The sequence below is a fragment of the Lynx canadensis genome, chromosome A2 (genome assembly GCF_007474595.2).
Source record: "Lynx canadensis isolate LIC74 chromosome A2, mLynCan4.pri.v2, whole genome shotgun sequence".
In the NCBI taxonomy this organism is placed as follows: Eukaryota; Metazoa; Chordata; class Mammalia; order Carnivora; family Felidae; genus Lynx; species Lynx canadensis.
Genome location: NC_044304.2, coordinates 18,626,048 through 18,642,955, shown reverse-complemented (window position 1 = coordinate 18,642,955; position 16,908 = coordinate 18,626,048). Strand labels below are relative to the sequence as shown.

At 40.5% G+C, this 16,908-nt stretch overlaps 1 protein-coding gene across 3 annotated transcripts in view; it reads left to right on the top strand.

Moving 5' to 3' along the window:
- Positions 1-16,908, top strand: part of IP6K1 (inositol hexakisphosphate kinase 1) — a 60,851-nt gene that overhangs the window by 20,179 nt on the left and 23,764 nt on the right. The window contains exon 2 of one of the 3 annotated variants that reach the window (XM_030306791.1): positions 10,428-10,555. The exons of the other annotated variants lie outside the window; for them this stretch is intronic. The gene's annotated coding sequence lies outside the window, so the exon portion shown is untranslated. The remainder of the gene's footprint in view (positions 1-10,427; positions 10,556-16,908) is intronic. 3 annotated transcript variants of the gene reach the window in all.

Genomic DNA, 16,908 nt, shown 5'->3' with positions numbered 1-16,908 from the left:
AGTAGGGTCTGTGCTGTCAGTGCAGAGCCCAACTTGAGGCCAGATCTCACAAATTGTGAGATCATGACCTGAGCTGAAATCAAGAGTCAGATGCTTAACCAAACCACTTAGGTGCCCGTTTTGCTAAAAAAATTTTAAAGGATTTTTGTTTTTGTTCATGACAGATTTTGGTTTATAATCTTTTTTCTTTTTTTATGTATGTATGTATGTTATATTTTTGGTAAGGTTCTGTTTTAGGTTTTGTTATCAGGGATAACTGACCTCATAAAATAAGTTGGAAGATGTGGGGTTTTTTTTTGTTTGGGTTTTTTTTGTTTTTTTGTTTTTGTTTTTTGGGGGTTTTTTGCTCCCTGTTTTCTGAAAGAATTTGTGCAAGATTGATGCTATTTCTTCCTTGAATGTTTGATAGAATTCATTAGTGAAACTCTGTGTCTGGAATTTTCCTTGTGGAGGATTTTTGATAAATTCAGTTTTTTTGATAGACACAAGACCATTCAGATTTTATATTTTATCTTGTGTCAGTTTTGGTAAGTTGTATTTTTCAAGGAGCTTGTCCATTTTGTCTGAGTTATTGAGTTTATTGATACACAGTTGCTCATAGTATTACCCTTTTTTTTTTTTAATGCTTGTAGCATCTGTAGTGATACCCCTTTTTTCATCCCTGATAGTAGTAATTAGTATATTCTTTTTTTTTACTGATCAGTTTCTCTAGAGGATCCATGAATATTACTGATTTTTTCTTTTTAATTTTTTTTTTGATGTTTATTTATTTTTGAGAGAGACAGAGACAGAATGCAAGTGGGTTAGGGGAAGAAAGAGAGGGAGACACAGAATCTGAAGCAGGCTCCAGGCTCTGAACTATCAGCGCAGAGCCTGATGCGGGCCTCAAACTCACGAGCTGTGAGATCATGACCTGAGCTGAAGTCAGACGCTCAACTGACTGAGCCACCCAGGCGCCCCTGATTTTTTCTTTTTAAAGATCTACTTTTGGTTTCCTTAATTCTCTCTCCCCCATCCATTCTTTTGAGTCTGCATATATTTTTATTATTTGCTTTCTTCTGCTTACTTTGGTCTTTTACTGGCTTCCTAAGGAGAACCTAAAGTCGTTAGTTTTATATTTCTAATACCTTATTTTTATTTTACTTATTTATTTTGAGAGAACAAATAGGGCAGGGACAGAGAGAGAAGGGAGAGAAAGAGAATCCCAAGCAGGCTCTGCATTGTCAGCACAGAGCCCAGTGTGGGGCTGGAACTCACGAACTGTGAGATCATGACCTGAGCTGAAATCAAGAGTCAGACGCCCAACCAACTGAGCTACCCAGGCACCCCTATATTTCTGATACCTTAAAATATTAAAAATTTTAGCATTGGTTTTAGCTGCATCAATATTGTGTGTACTTCTAAAATGTTTTCTTATATATTACCTCACCCTAAAAAATACCCAGGACAGATAGTCTTAAGTTCTTGACAGAGAAAATAGTTGAATTGGTACATTGTCAGGTGCACAACTTGTTAATCATGAGATTGATGCTTGCTTCCAGGTTGAGTTCCATTATCTTTTTTACATAGTCCCAATTCCCAGAATCTTGAGAGCTTCACATGTTCAGACTCTTCAGTTCCTTATGTCACTTGAAGGTCAGGAAAGGAAGCTGAGAGAGTAGAGAGATTTGGAACCCAGTCTTATGGAATGATCTTTCTTTCTCTTTCTCTTTTCTTCTCTTTTCTTTTCTTTCTTTCTTTTTAAAGTTTATTTATTTTGAGGGAGAGCAAGCGTGAGTGGGGGAGGGTCAGAGAGAGAGGGAGAGACAGAATCCCAAGCAGGGCTTGAACTCACAAACTATGAGATCAAGGCCTGAACTGAAATCAAGAGGCAGATGCTTAACCGACTGAGCCACCACCTGCCCCGGAATGGTGTCTCTTTGGAGGTTTCTCTACACTTGTTTAATTTGGGAGGTTATTGTTGGGCTTGTGTGGTTGAAAGTTGGTCCCCATCTATTTGGAACTATGGGTTGTCTGTGAGGTTGATAGAAGTATTTTCTAATGTTTAAAAGTGGGGCGCCTGGGTGGCTCAGTCGGTTGAGCGTCTGACTTCGGCTCAGGTCATGATCTTGCGGTCTGTGAGTTTGAGCCCCATGCCGGGCTCTGTGCTGACAGCTCAGAGCCTAGAGCCTGCTTCAGATTCTGTGTCTCCCTCTCTCTCTGCCCCTCCCCCGCTCATGCTCTGTCTCTCTCTGTCAAAAATAAATAAACATTAAAAAAAAATTAAAAGTGTTTAAAAGTAGTAATTCTAGTGTTTCACTGGAGGGTAGAAGACAGAATGTAGTCTTCCTGAAGTCCGCTTGAAACTGTCAAACTCTTGGATTTTGTGAGGCATTAAACAGGTCATTTACCTCCTCTGTTTACAGATTTTCCCCACACTCACTTTGCATGTTGCTCATCTGCTTCTAGGTACCTGCTAATAAAGTCTTTATATACCCGATGGATGTTGAGATATGTCATTGTGTTGCCCCCAGTGGTGTGTGGTTTTAAATGGAGGGCTGTCTGTCAAGTTTGTGCCCTGAAATCTCCTTGTATTATTTTCTGACTGTGTGAGTGTATAAGGAATTACACTGTTGGCCTTGAGGAAGAAATGTCTCACCAGAGGCAGGAACATAGGATACCAAGAACATAGTCTTTGGAGGAGATAACTTGAGTTGGTCTCAACCCCTGTGTGGGACATATGTAGCAGCAGATTATTCCCAAAGAGCAAACAAAGCTCAGTGGAGTTCTGTTTTGTGGTGGACACTTCATCATATCCAATAGTAGCTGAATACAGCCCATTGTCCATGTCTGAGTGATCTGGTCTTGATTGTATTTTCCAATAATCTGCAGAGTAGTGTAGCATCAAAATGTTTAAGTGTGTGATATCACGGCCAAATGAAGAGTCCTCTGAGGTGTAGCCATATCTGATGTTTAGGTGTATGTTGCTTCTTGGTGCATCTTTTAAAATAGTTCAGAATTCAGTGATTTAAAACTCCTTTGGAGTTGTAACAGTTTTGTGGTATCATGGAGACATCACAGGAAAGACAAGAGCTATTTCATGGTTGCATAATTCCTTACTCTGGAGACTACTTACTTGGGAGACTTTTCTTGTTTGAAGCTGGTAATCATTTTTAATGGCAGTGGGTTCTAAATGAGGTCCCCAAGTAATCTCAAAAGCTCAATGTTGTAACTGGAGCTTTGGGTTCATTTCTCCTAGGTGTAGGAGATTTTATTTCTACTTTTTACCTCTTTAATAGCAGGGCACATGTGAATATCCCTAGTACAAGGTAGCAGAATTGTACTTGGAGTGACTTCCAGTTACAAACCCAGTTACAGCTAATTGAAACTCTGGTGAGTGACAAATATTGTTCTTTGGTTTCTGTTCTGCCACAGAGCAGATTTTGTTCAAGAGATGTTATAGTGAAGGGAAATCCCAAGTAGAGAGGTGTCTACATCAGTTTCCCAGTCACCTCAGATCACCTCTGCCTCAGTCTTGTCAGCTTGCCCCCACTGTGTTCAGCTTCTCTTTCAATTGAGCTACAGTAGGATGGAGGTGTGAAGAAAAGGAACTAGAGTTAGCAGCCCCATCCAAAACCTCGGTCGTGAGAACAAGCATGGTACTGTCCCTCTGCATCTTTTTTTCAGTTGTGCAGAAGCTGCTCTCTTTAGCTTTGGGTCTTCAGTGAGATCAGTAGTATGTGTCTAGGAAGCTCCTCATTTCATATTTTAGCATTTCAGACAGTCTCATTTTCAGTGTTTTGTGGGTTTGTTTGTTTGAGAATCATTTCTCCTATTATCCTATAAATGTGCCTTCTAGGCTTCACCATGTTTAGATTCACTTGTAAATGTGCCAGGCAGAGATTTACCTGGTTTAGGTATGGCTCACCTTAACTATTTAGTCACAGCAGAGGTATTTCTGTAATTTCTTGTTAAAGAATAATCCCATACAAATTGTGAACAGACAGGGTTTCAGGTAAGAAGTATGGGGCACCTTTCTTTCTCCTTTCTTTTAGTGTTTTCTCATTTTGATTTCCCCTTTGCCACTTCGGACCTGTATTCATAAAATTCTGTCCTTAAACCTCCCTTTCCCCTCTTTTTAGCACAGTTGAGACACTTTCAAAAGGATCTTTACTAAACTTACATATCTATATATCTCAGGAAGCATGGGTTTCTAATCTTTAAAATCCAGTAAAAACAGGAAAGGGGATTCTGTCTTTGTCCTACATTAATTCTGTTCTGGCTGTTTCTTGATGGGCTGGCACATTTTAGGCCTCCTGCCAAGTTTCCTTTTCTCCTTGCTCCCTGTTTGCTCTCAGCCTGGTGTCCTCAGGAGTATGCCACTGTGTCCCTTGCTCCTGGGATAGGACCCAAAAGTCTAAAGAATCATTCATCTCTTCTCTGAGGACAAACAACAAAATAGATACCTTTAAGCCTTTTTTCTTTCTTATTTCAAATCTCCCAGATTGCTCTAGGCCCCAGGCCCCTGTACACATTTCTGGTTTCTAGGTGATATGCCAGTCCCTGGTTAGATGGGTAGGACAGGCTCAGATTGGCAGCCCTACATACCTTCATAACATTCCTTGTTTTCTTCCTCCTCAAAGGAGAGGTTTGTGAGCATGTGCTTAAAACAATCCCGAGGGGGTCAGGGGAAGCAGAATTGTTGTCACTCTCTCACAAATGACCTAATCTGTATCAGTGCCCACTATCATATGTAAAAGCAAGAATGGACTTGAATTTAAGAAAACAGTAGGTTCCCTTGGTTATGTGCTTTAGAGAACAGATATGCTTTCACGTTAGTTTTCTGCTTTAGTTTTTTCGTCTATGAATTTGAGGGTATTTTGGTATCTTTTCCTGTCACAGTCCATATCATTTTTTTTTAAATTTCTGAAATTGGTTAGAAATTAAAGTCCAGAGCTACGTAACCCAGGCTTTGTGTGTTTGTTTCTGTTCGAGTGAGTTCTCAGTGCACTGTGTTCTTTTCAATTAAGAATGATTTTGCTATTTTTTCACTTGGATTGTATCAGACAGTAAAAAGTAAACCAAAGATACAGTATTGCCATAATTTTTTTAGCATTCCTGAGTTAACAAGTTTAATTGTTTTTTAAGTTTGCTTGTTTATTTTGACAGAGAGTATGCTCACATTTGTGTGAGCAGGGGAGAGGCAGACAGAGAGAGGGAGAGAGAGAATCCCAAGCAGGCTCCCTGCTGTCAGCACAGAGCCCCAGGGCTTGATCTCACAAACATGGAATCATGACCTTAGCCAAAATCAAGAGTTAGATGCTCAACCAACTGAGCCACCCAGGTGCCTCTTAATAAGTTTAATTTTATTTTTTTTAATAAAAAATTTGTTTTTTAATTAAATTTTTAATTTTTTTTTTAATTTTTAACAGAGAGAGAGAGAGAGAGAGGGAGCACAAGCACAAGCAGGGGAGGGTCAGAGAGAGAGGGAGACACAGAATCTGAAGCAGGCTCCAGGCTCTGAGCTGTCAGTGCAGAGCCCAATGTGGGGCTCAAACCCACAAACCGCAAGATCATGACCTGAGCCGAAGTCAGACACTTAACTGACTAAACCACCGAGGTGCCCCACAAGTTTAATTTTTAAAAAACTAAACATTTCGTACTATTTTTTAAGGGCATCATACTTTGTCATCATCCTTTTAGTGCTTAAGTGGATCTGTTTAAATTTAGTTTTTTTTTTTTTTTTAACTTTCTTTATATTTATTCTGAGAGAGAGCACGCAAGCGGGAGAGGACTCTTAACTGACTGAGCCACTCACCCCCCCCAGGGTTTTTTGTTGTTTGTTTTTTAATTTTACTTTTTAAAGTAGGCTCCATGCCCAATGTGGGGCTTGAACTCAATGACCCCAAGACCAAGAGTTGGATTCTCTATCAACTGAGCCAGCTAAGCACCCCAAATTTTAGAAGAGGTAGTAGAAATAATTGAATTTATAAACCAGTTTTGAGGAAATCTGCAAATACACCTATGCAGTCTGAAGGCATCAAGTATGCTTCTCCTTACAAAAAGATTACATATCAAACCCAAGTGCTTAATCTGAAGTTAGAAATATATGTTGTCCATAGAATTTGAAATTCTAACCAAGCTTCTTAGAGAGCATGTCTGCTGATCTGCATTTTTGAATGTGCTGGCCCAGCTAAGGGACTTGGTGACCAGGTACTGCTGTGCTGTGGAGACAGTGTCTTACTACTTCTTAAAATAGTCCTGACCTTGTTCACCACCGTATCTGATCGCAATTTCTCTTTCTTGGCCAGGGCTTTTTATTCATTGCCACTTTCTAGGGTTGCTGTGTTGTTGATTTAAAACAGAAATGGTGCTTATATTGTGTCTCTTAATTTTTAAGTCCTTCAGTAAAGCTTTATTACTGGTCTGACATAATTTTTAAAGGTTTGTAAGTAATTTATAGTTTTGGTTGCTGTTTTGAATGGGATGTATTTAAACAGTTTTTATTTTCTGATTTGTTTTTTGTTGGTACAGGGGAACACTATTGGTTTTTTTCCTTGTAATTAACCTCTAACATACAGTAAAGTTTACAAATCCAAGTACAGAGCTCACCTCAACAGTATTCGACAGTGTCACTTCCATCTTTGTGCCCCTTTTCAATTAGTATTTTCCCAGAGTAACCACTATTGTGGTCTCCATTATCATTCTGAATTTTGTGGGAGTAGAATCACACCCCATAGTCTCTTTAGAGTCTAGACTTTTCTCTTGCTACATCACACCTGTGAGATTCATCTGTGTTGTGTATGGCAGTTGTTGGTTCTTTTTCACTTCTATGTAGTAATCCATCAAATGAATATTCCACAGGGGCTCCTGGGTGGCTCAGTAGGTTAAGTGTCTGACTCTTGGTTTCTGCTCAGGTCATGATCTCACAGTTCCTGAGATCAAGCCCCGCATTAGGCTCTGCGCTGACAGTGTGGAGCCTGCTTGGAGTCTTCTCTCTTCTCTCTCTCTCCCCCTCTTCTGCTCACAGGCTCACACACTCCCTCCCCCCACCCCCACAAAATAAATAAATTTAAGAAAAAATGAATATACCACAGTTTATCCATTTTAATTTTTTAATAAAATTAAGTATCCTATTTATTTATAAACTATAATAAATCTGACAGTCATTTCACATCACTAAGTGCTTTTGCTTTAAAAAAGGGAAACAACGTGCGCCTGGGTGGCTCAGTCGGTTAAGCGTCTGACTTCGGCTCAGGTCATGATCTCACGATTCGTGGATTCAAGCCCCGCATTGGGCTCTATGCTGACAGCTCAGAGCCTGGAGTCTGTTTCAGATTCTGTGTCTCCCTCTCTCTCTGATCCTCCCTCGTTCATGCTCTCTCTCTGTCTCAAAAATAAATAAACGTTAAAAAAAATTTTTTTAAAGGAAAACAATAATTATAATATACAAATTTTAGCAGCATTTATTGTACTTGAAGAGTACATTTACTTGTACTCTTGTAATTTATTTTACTTGAAGAGAGATCTAATTAATTTTGAAGTTCAATTATGTGTTTAAGGAGTTAGTTTCTATACCCAGAAGGTAGACCTAACTATTGTAATTAGTATCTTTGCAGTGTACATTTATTTCCGTTTGTTACTGTCCACAAGTGGAAAAAAAAGTCAGTCTCAGCAAGTTCTTTTTAAAAATATCCTTAGGGGCGCCTGGGTGGCTCAGTCGGTTGAGCGTCCGACTTCAGCTCAGATCATGATCTCACAGTCTTTGGGTTCAGGCCCTGTGTCGGGCTCTGTGCTGATAGCTCACAGCCTAAAGCCTGCTTCAGATTCTGTGTCTCTTTCTCTCTTTGCCTCTTCCTCGCTCATGCTCTGTCTCTCTCTTAATCTCAAAAATAAATAAACATTACAAAAATTTTAAAAATAAATAAAAGAATATCCTCCTCCCCAGGGCGCCTGGGTGGCTCAGTTGGTTAAGTGTCCAACTTCGGCTCAGGTCATGATCATGTGGTTTGTGAGTTTGAGCTCCAGATTGGGCTCTCTGCTGTCAGTGCAGAGCCTGCTTGGGATCCTCTGTCCTCCTCTCTTGCTGCCCTCCCCTGCTTACACACGCACTCTCTCTCTCAAAAATGAATAAACATTAAAAGAAGAATATGATCCTTCATATTTTATGCAGTAAAATGTGAAACCAAAGTGTCTTTTTAAAAATTTTTTTAATTTAATTTTTTTATTTTTTAAAATTTACATCCAAATTAGCATATAGTGCAACAGTGATTTCAGGAGTAGATTCCTTAGTGCCCCTTACTCATTTAGCCCATCCCCCTCCCACAACCCCTCCAGTAACCCTCTGTTTGTTCTCCATATTCAAGAGTCTTTTCTGTTTTGTCCCCCTCCCTGTTTTTATATTATTTTTGTTTCCCTTCCCTTATGTTCATCTGTTTTGTCTCTTAAAGTCCTCATATGAGTGAAGTCATATGATTTTTGTTTTTCTCTAATTTCACTTAAGCATAATACCCTCCAGTTCCATCCACGTAGTTGTAAATGGCGAGATTTCATTCTTTTTGATTGCCAAGTAATACTCCATTGTATATATATACCACATCTTCTTTGTCCATTCATCCATCGATGGACATTTGGGCTCTTTCCATACTTTGGCTATTGTTGATAGTGCTGCTATAAACATGGGGGTGCATGTGTCCCTTCAAAACAGCACATCTGTATCCCGTGGATAAATGCCTAGTAGTGCAATTGTTGGGTCGTAGGGTAGTTCTATTTTTAGTTTTTTGAGGAACCTCCATACTGTTTTCCAGAGTGGCTGCACCAGCTTGCATTCCCAGAAACCAAAGTGTCTTAAAGCAAATGAAGGACAAACAAACAGACTGGTGCACAGTAGCTGGTGGTACACAAACTCATAGGTAGAGCAGTGGAACCCCTTGACCTCTGGGGGAGCAGTCCATTCATAAACTGACAAAATTTTAACCATTTTAATATAAACTTCCAGTGATCTAAAATAACTGATTCAAACTACATTATTTCCTCTCTGAACATCAGTCACCAAAAATATATGTAGAGAATTGCAGTTACTTTAGCCTCTCTTAGTCCAGCATCCACATTTGTGAAGAACACCTGCCGCTCCCTCTCTACAAGTATTAAACCTCTGCTCTGCTCCCATGGCTGGTATTGGTGTTGAAGGACATGGAGCTATCGTGGGCAACCCCACAAGTCAAGTCCCAGTGGTCCTTTGGTTGGGGCCCAGTTTTTTTTATGATAAGACAAAAAAGAATCCAAGCCACATCTTGTATTTTGGGCATAAGCGTTATCTACGGGGTCATATAATTTCAGTCACAAAGATTTTGCCAAACCCAGAACTTAATCTTGTCCCAACTATCTGTTTTGGCAAACCAAAGCCTAGCTTTGTGGTATACTTTTTCCCTTTCCCTTAGGACCTGATTCAGACTCTAATGGAAACAACCCAATAAAAACAGACCTGGTAATAAACACACAGTGGTCTTGTCTACTGTAATGCATCCATATTAGATAATCCTGATTAGTTTCCATTTTTCAGGATTGTCTTTGTTAGAAAGGAGCTTTACTACTAAATACTGAAATGTGTCAGGCTTCTGCTGTGGGAATTTTCTTATTTTTAAACATTTAAAAGTAAAATAATTTTCAATCCAATATACATAGTGCTATAAACTATTCAATAGAAAAAAAGTACAAGCTCCTTCTCAAAAACAAGATTTCTTTACCAAATATCCTAGCAAATCATAGAAAGGGTGAAGTCTCATCAAAAAGAACAGGTACTCGGGAAGCAGAGCTTAAAACACTGATCATGATTTCTGCTATAGACTGTTTGTGTCTCTTCCCTCTCCCCAGATTCCAGTGTGATGATATTTGGAAGTAGTGAGGGGTTTCTTGGGTGTGTGTTTTGCTTTGTTTTGTTTTTTTTAGAAACTTTATTTTCCATCAGCCTTGCTTTGGTGTGTTCTGATAATACTGATTACTCAGGTTCTTAAGTCATGACAGGGAGAAGGTAGGTACTTCCTATCTTACTGGTTTGCATCATACTTGGTTACTTGGTCTTATTATGCAGGAAGATCCTCAGGATGGCTGTCATTATGCCCAGAATGTTAGTGCTAGTGACCATGTTGCATTGCGTGATCAGAATGTTGTGGTGACCATGATCCTCTTGATGGCACTGGCAACTGAATAGCTCTGAGGGCTGATGAGACTGAAGATGCTGAAGGCAATGGTGTTGTGGAAAAAGCTACAGAAGGCTTTGACAGTGATAGCTGGGGGTAGGAGTGTCCAGGGTACTACTTGACTGGGCGTTGCAGTCAGGTCATGACCTACAGAAGGACTGAGACTGTAATGGGATGTACTAGAAGCCTCTGACTGTAGTTAATTCTGGAGTGGGGTGGAGGATAAACCTAGGCGTCACTTTCCTTCAGATATTTTCCAGGTGACAAATGCACCACTGGGGAAGAGGAGGTTCTGTCTATGTTGTGAATGGAGTTTCAGATATGTTAGTACTCAGTAGAGGCTGCTGGTGATCGGACTGCTGTCCAGGTGCTCAAAGGTAGGCTCATTTGGGACCATTCTTGCCAAAGGGTTTGAAAATATTGTCTTTATAAGTATCTCTCTCCCAGAAACTTGAGGAACTTTGAACAACTTGGTTCTTTTTATTTTTATTCTTATTTTTTATTTACTTCCTTATTTTTATTTAAAAATTTTTTTATTATTTTTTAAAGTTTATTTATTTGTTTTGAGAGAGAGAGAGTGAGAGAGAGTGAGTCTCAAGTAGGTTCCATGCCCAGCATGGAGCCCGATGTGGGGTTAGATCTCACAACTGTGAGATCATGACTTGAGCCGAAATCAACAGTTGAACAATAAGCTAACTGATCCACCTAGGCACCCCTGAACAACTTGGTTCTTGATTGTTTTTTTGCTGTTTATTCTTCCTTGTTTAGCTTAGCAGTGATTGCAAGAAATGGCTCCAGCCTTTTCCTTTTTTCTTACTAGTCTCTTGGCACGGTTTTAGACTGTTAGGTTCCTTTCTGTTCCTGTTGTTCTTATAGTATTTACATGCTTCAGAAGTTCCACAGGAAGGGAAGATTCTGTCTGCTTTGTAGCTCTTGTCTGAAACAAGTATAACTGTGTAATGAGCCCTTACTTCCTCATGAGAAGAGTGGATAAGTCTTTTGTTTATTTGTTTGTTTGTTTGTTTAAGTAGGTTTCATGCCCAGTACAGGGCTTGAACTCACAGCCCCAGGATCAAGAGTTCCCTGTTCTACCGACTGAGCCAGCCAGGTGCCCTGCGAGTGGACAAGTCTTATGTAGAAACCACAGGATGAGAAATTGTAGTTGTGCTTAAGAGATTGAAGAATTTTTTTTTTTTTTGTTTATTTTTGAAAGAGAGAAAGAGAGCTCGAGTGCATGCATGTGAGCGGAGGAAGGGCAGAGAGCAAGGGAGACAGAGGATCCCAAGCAGTCTCTGCACTGACAGCAGAGATCCCAGTGTGGGCTTCAGCTCATGACCTGAGCCAAAGTCAGACACTTAACTGAGCCACCCAGGCGCCCCAGGATCAAAGAATATTTTTGGTGCTAAGGGAGAGTATCTTTCTTTGATCTGTGTTAATTACAAAGCATAGTGACTTAAAGGAAAAAAAAAAAGATTGCAAATCCTAATGTATTTCAGTGGATAGACCTGTGAGGTCTTTATAATGTTCAGATTATTATATCTAAACTTTTTCTCCTCCTAAATGAGTTCTGTGACATTTGCAAGGAAGGGATTATCTAGTTGTTCTTTTTTTAATTTTAATTTTTAAAAGATTTTATTTTTTTTAGGCAATCTCTGCACCCAGTGTGGGGCTTGAACTCACAACCCCTAGATCAGTAGTCATATGCTCCACTGAATGAGCCAGCCGGATGCCCCTAGTTGTTCTTTTTTTTTTAAACAAATACTTTTTATTAGTTTCAATCTAAAGATCATTCCATAGGTATTTACCCAAAGAATATGAAAACACTAATTCGAAGAGATACGTGCACCCCTATGTTTATTGTAGCATATTTACAACACCAAATTATGGAAGCAGCCCAAGTGTCCATTGATAAATGAAGGAATAAAGATGTGGTATATACATAAGTTTTCACTCTTGTGTGGATCCTGAGAAACTTAACAGGAACCCATGGGGGAGGGGAAGGGGGAAAAAAAAAAGAGGTTAGAGTGGGAGAGAGCCAAAGCATAAGACACTCTTAAAAAATGAGAACAAACTGAGGGCTGATGGGGGGTGGGAGGGAGGGGAGGGTAGGTGATGGGTATTGAAGAGGGCATCTTCTGGGATGAGCACTGGGTGTTGTATGGAAACCAATTTGACAATAAATTTCATATATTTTAAAAAAATAAAAGAGAAAAAAATAAAGATGTGGTATATATACACAATGGAATATTATTGAGTCATAAACAAGAATGAAATCTTGCCATTTGCAACAACATGGATGGATCTGGAGAGTATAATGCTATGTGAAATAAGCCAGTCAGAGGAAGACAAATACTGTATGATTTTACTCATACGTGGAATTTAATACATAAAACGAACAAACTCAGGGCACCTGGGTGGCTCAGTCAATTTAGCATCCAACTTCAGCTCAGGTTGTGATCTCATGGTTTGTGAGTTGGAGCCTTGTGTCGGGCTCTGCTGATGGCTCATAGCTGGGAGTCTGCTTCAGATTCTGTGTCTCCCTCTCTCTCTGTCCCTCCCCTGCTCACGCTTTCTCTGTCTCTCAAAAATAAATAAACATTAAAAAATAATAAAAAATAAATAAGATGAACACCAACAAAAAGGGACAAACCAAAACACTTTTTTAAAAAAAAATTTTTTTTTTCAACGTTTATTTATTTTTGGGACAGAGAGAGACAGAGCATGAACGGCGGAGGGGCAGAGAGAGAGGGAGACACAGAATCGGAAACAGGCTCCAGGCTCCGAGCCATCAGCCCAGAGCCCGACGCGGGGCTCGAACTCACGGACCGCGAGATCGTGACCTGGCTGAAGTCGGACGCTTAACCGACTGCGCCACCCAGGCGCCCCAAAAAGCACTTTTAACTGTAGAGAACAAACAGATGTTTACCAGGGGGGAAATAGGTGAAGGGGATTAAGAATATACACTTATCATGGGGCGCCTTGGTGGCTTAGTTGGTTAAGCATCTGACTTCGGCTCAGGTCATGATCTCAGGTTCATGGGTTTGAGCCCCACATTGAGCTCTGCGCTGACAGTGCAGAGCTTGCTTGGCATATTTTCTTTCCCTCCCTCCCTCCCTCTCCCTCCCTCTCCCTCCCTCCCCCTTCCCCCCATGCCCCCCACTAGCATGCGCATGCTCTCTCTCTCTCTCAAAATAAATAAACTTTTTAAAAAAGTTAAAAAAACACCACAGTGAACACTGAATAATGTATGGAATTGTTGAATCGCTGTATTGGACACCTGAAACTAATACAACACTGTATATTAACCACTGGAATTAACATTTTGTAAATCATTCTGGGGCACCTGGGTGGCTTAGTTGATTGAGCATCCAGCTCTTGATTTCACCTTAGGTAATGATCATGGGATCAAGCCCTGTGTCAGGCTCCATGCTGAGCATGGAACCTGCTTAAAATTCTCTCTCTCCCTCTGCCCCTCTCCTGTGTTCACGTGTGTGCGTGCGGTCTCTCTCACATGATATGATGTGATATGATATATGATATAGTCATATTCTGTTCCCATTGTCATAGCCCCCAATTTTTTTGTGCATTGTATACTTGAACGATATTAATTTCAGATCAGGTGCATAGGAAACACTGTTGTATTATAAACCAAATAGAAAACCTCCATGTGTTGCCACATGGGAAAAAGCATATCATTTATATTTTCCCCCAGGGAAACCTTTGGAGTTGTTTACAGAACAAAAAAAACAACACATATACTGATGGGTGTTTTTTTGTTTTTGTTTTTTGTTGGTTGTTGTTAGTTTAACCCAGGGCAATGAAACCCTGATTTGGGCTTTATGACTTTTTTTTTTTTTTAGTAATTTTTTTTTAATGTTTATATTTAAGGGAGAGAGCGAGGCAGTTGGGGATGGAGAGAGAGAGAGAGCGAGCATCCAAAGCAGGCTCCATGCTGACAGCAGAGAGCCCAGTGTGGGGCTTGAACTCACAAACTGTGAGATCATGACCTGAGTGGAAGTCAGACATTTAACCGACTGAACCACACAGGCGCCCCATGACATGTTTTTGATATTTTGCAGCTTTTATTTTTTCCTTTATTATTATTATTTTTTTAATGTTTATTTATTTATATTGAGAGAAAGAGCACAAGCAGGGGAGGGGCAGAGAGAGAGAGAGAGAGAGTGAGAGAATACCAAGCAGGCTCCGCATTGTCGGGGCAGAGCCTGACATGGAACTTGATCATGAGATCATGACCTGAGCCAAAATTGAGTCAGATGCTTAACTGAGTGAGCCACCCAGGCGCCCCAGATACTGTGTAGCTTTTAAGGAATTTACACATTTTTCTTCATACTAGTAGTTCCTTATTTAAGTCTAGAAAAGACAGAAGCTATTGACACTTTGAATGGCATAAACTACTTGAAATCAGATCATTGATTTTGCAGAAGATGGCCTGGAAAATCTTTGAGGATTAATTACACTCTGAAAAATAGGATTTATTGGCTCCATTGTATTTAGATGTGTTTGTGAAAAATAATGATCAATTAAGGTCCTGACGTGGCAGGAGTATAAATTTCTTTTATGGTTTGCCTGTTCTAAGCTAATTTTGGTTATTTGGGTAGATTCCTTACTACTTATGAGAGAATGGATTTTGTGTTTGGCAGATTCTCTTTTAATATTTTGGTGCCAGCCCTAATAGACCAGACATAATTCAGATTGTCTGCCTTTGGGGACAGTTTAAAGATTATAAAATGTTTATTTATTTTTGACAGAGAGAGAGACAGAGCAAGCATGAGTTGGGGAGGGGCAGAGAGAGAGAGAGGGAGATACAGAATCCAAAGCAGGCTCCAGGCTCCTAGCTGTCAGCACAGAACCTGACACGGGGCTCGAACCCACAGACCTGAGAGATCATGACCTGAGCCGAAGTCAGACACTCAACCGACTGAGCCACCCAGGCGCCCCTGACAGTTTAAAGATTATAAAGCTACATTTTTCCTTTTGGAGCTTGGGAAGATTGTCCTTTGTCATCACTGAAGGGCTTGTTCTTCAGTTGTTGGAAGTTTCCTTATCAGAAGACACTTCTTTAATGTGCAAAGTGTATTACCTGGAGATCTGGGGATTTTGATGCTTTTTTTTTGTCCCTTCATCTAGGATGGTTTTGACTACAAGTAGCAGAAAACCCTAATGAGATTGGCTAAAAGCATAAAGGGAAATTTATTTTTGTTACATAACAAGATATCCAGTACTTTAGTGACAACATCAGTGACCCTGATTTCTATTCTTCTGTGCTGCATGCTCAACATGTTGGCCTTGTCTTTAGGCTAGTATCTTTTAGGGTCACCAGGTGTCTTGGCTTCAGTAGTCTCAGATACACATCTAGACAGAATAATATCTTGAGGAAGTGAAGGGACATCTTCTTGTTCTTTAAGAGCAAGGTGACTTTTCCCAGAGGACCCCTGGCCAACTTCCCCTCATGTCTCGTGGTTAGAAGACAAGTTACATGCCCTTTTCCTAAATCAGCCGTCTCTTAGGATCAGAAGGAAGTACTACTGTTCAAGATTCTCCCTTAACTAGAATGCAGTTTCACGTGAAGGTGGACTACCTGATTGGGATTCTGTTAGTAAGGAAATAGTGGAGAAAGACGTCATCATCTACAGCATTCTCATTCCATGGTTTTCACAGTGGGCCTTCGTGGACACCAGACTTCAGGAGCGACCTCTGATTGTTTTTAGTCTGACCTGTTTCTCTTTCTAGTACTTCCAAGGGTAGAAGTAGGCAGGGCTAGCCCAGGCCCCTTCACCTGCATCAGAATATCCCACAGGGTTAGCGGTGGGCATGTCTTCAAATTAGAGATGAGGAAATTTGCAGTTAAGGGACTCGCCCACAGCTCCACACTTTGTAAGCGAGGGCTGGAGAGTTCTGGACGCTTTAGTTTTTTAGGTTCTAGGTTTATTTAAAAAGAAATGCCAAACAAAGCCATAGAAATATGGAATGTTTTACATGTTTACTTCTAAGAAAATATTTGAAACACAAAAACACTAGTATAATTTTACGTGTCTATCATGTGGAAACAAAAGATCAAAAGTCTAGATCTGACTGGAGGTTGGACTTGTGCTTCTCTGTCCTGTGGGGGTTGCAAAGCTGGGCACGCATCTCTGAGTTCAGCTCTTCCGGGGCATTTGGCACTGTCCATCCCTCTCCTTTCCCAGACACCCACTGACCCAGAATAGAAAGTTCGGCACCTTCCTGGGTACCCTGTCCCCCACAGGGGCAATCCCAGTGAACAACTGAGCCAGGGTAAGAGCTGATTGACAGTGCTAAGCTGTGTCCACTGCCACCGTAGGCACCTCCAGGAGCCTCGAGAAGAGGCCCTTCAAGCTGCTTCTCCACTTAACACTACCACTGTGTGACTCCTTCTGTTTTCATTTGGTGCTTTTACTCCCTGCAGCCATCTTCCTGGAATCACTTCATTCGTTCCAACAAACCTGTCTTTGAGCATTTCCTGTGTGCCAGGTACTGCTTTGGACCCTAGTTAGAGATACAAGGGAATGGTTTGGTGGTGGTGACAGACAAGTAGATGAAGGTACAGTGATGTATGGCTGAGATAGTTGGCACAGGTACCTTAGGAGCCATAGAGGTGTGCACCCAACTCCTGTTTGGGTGAATAGAGTCTGGGGAAAACTGGGGGTAGGGAGGAGTGGAAAGTGGATAGCTAAGCAAAAAAGTATGTGTT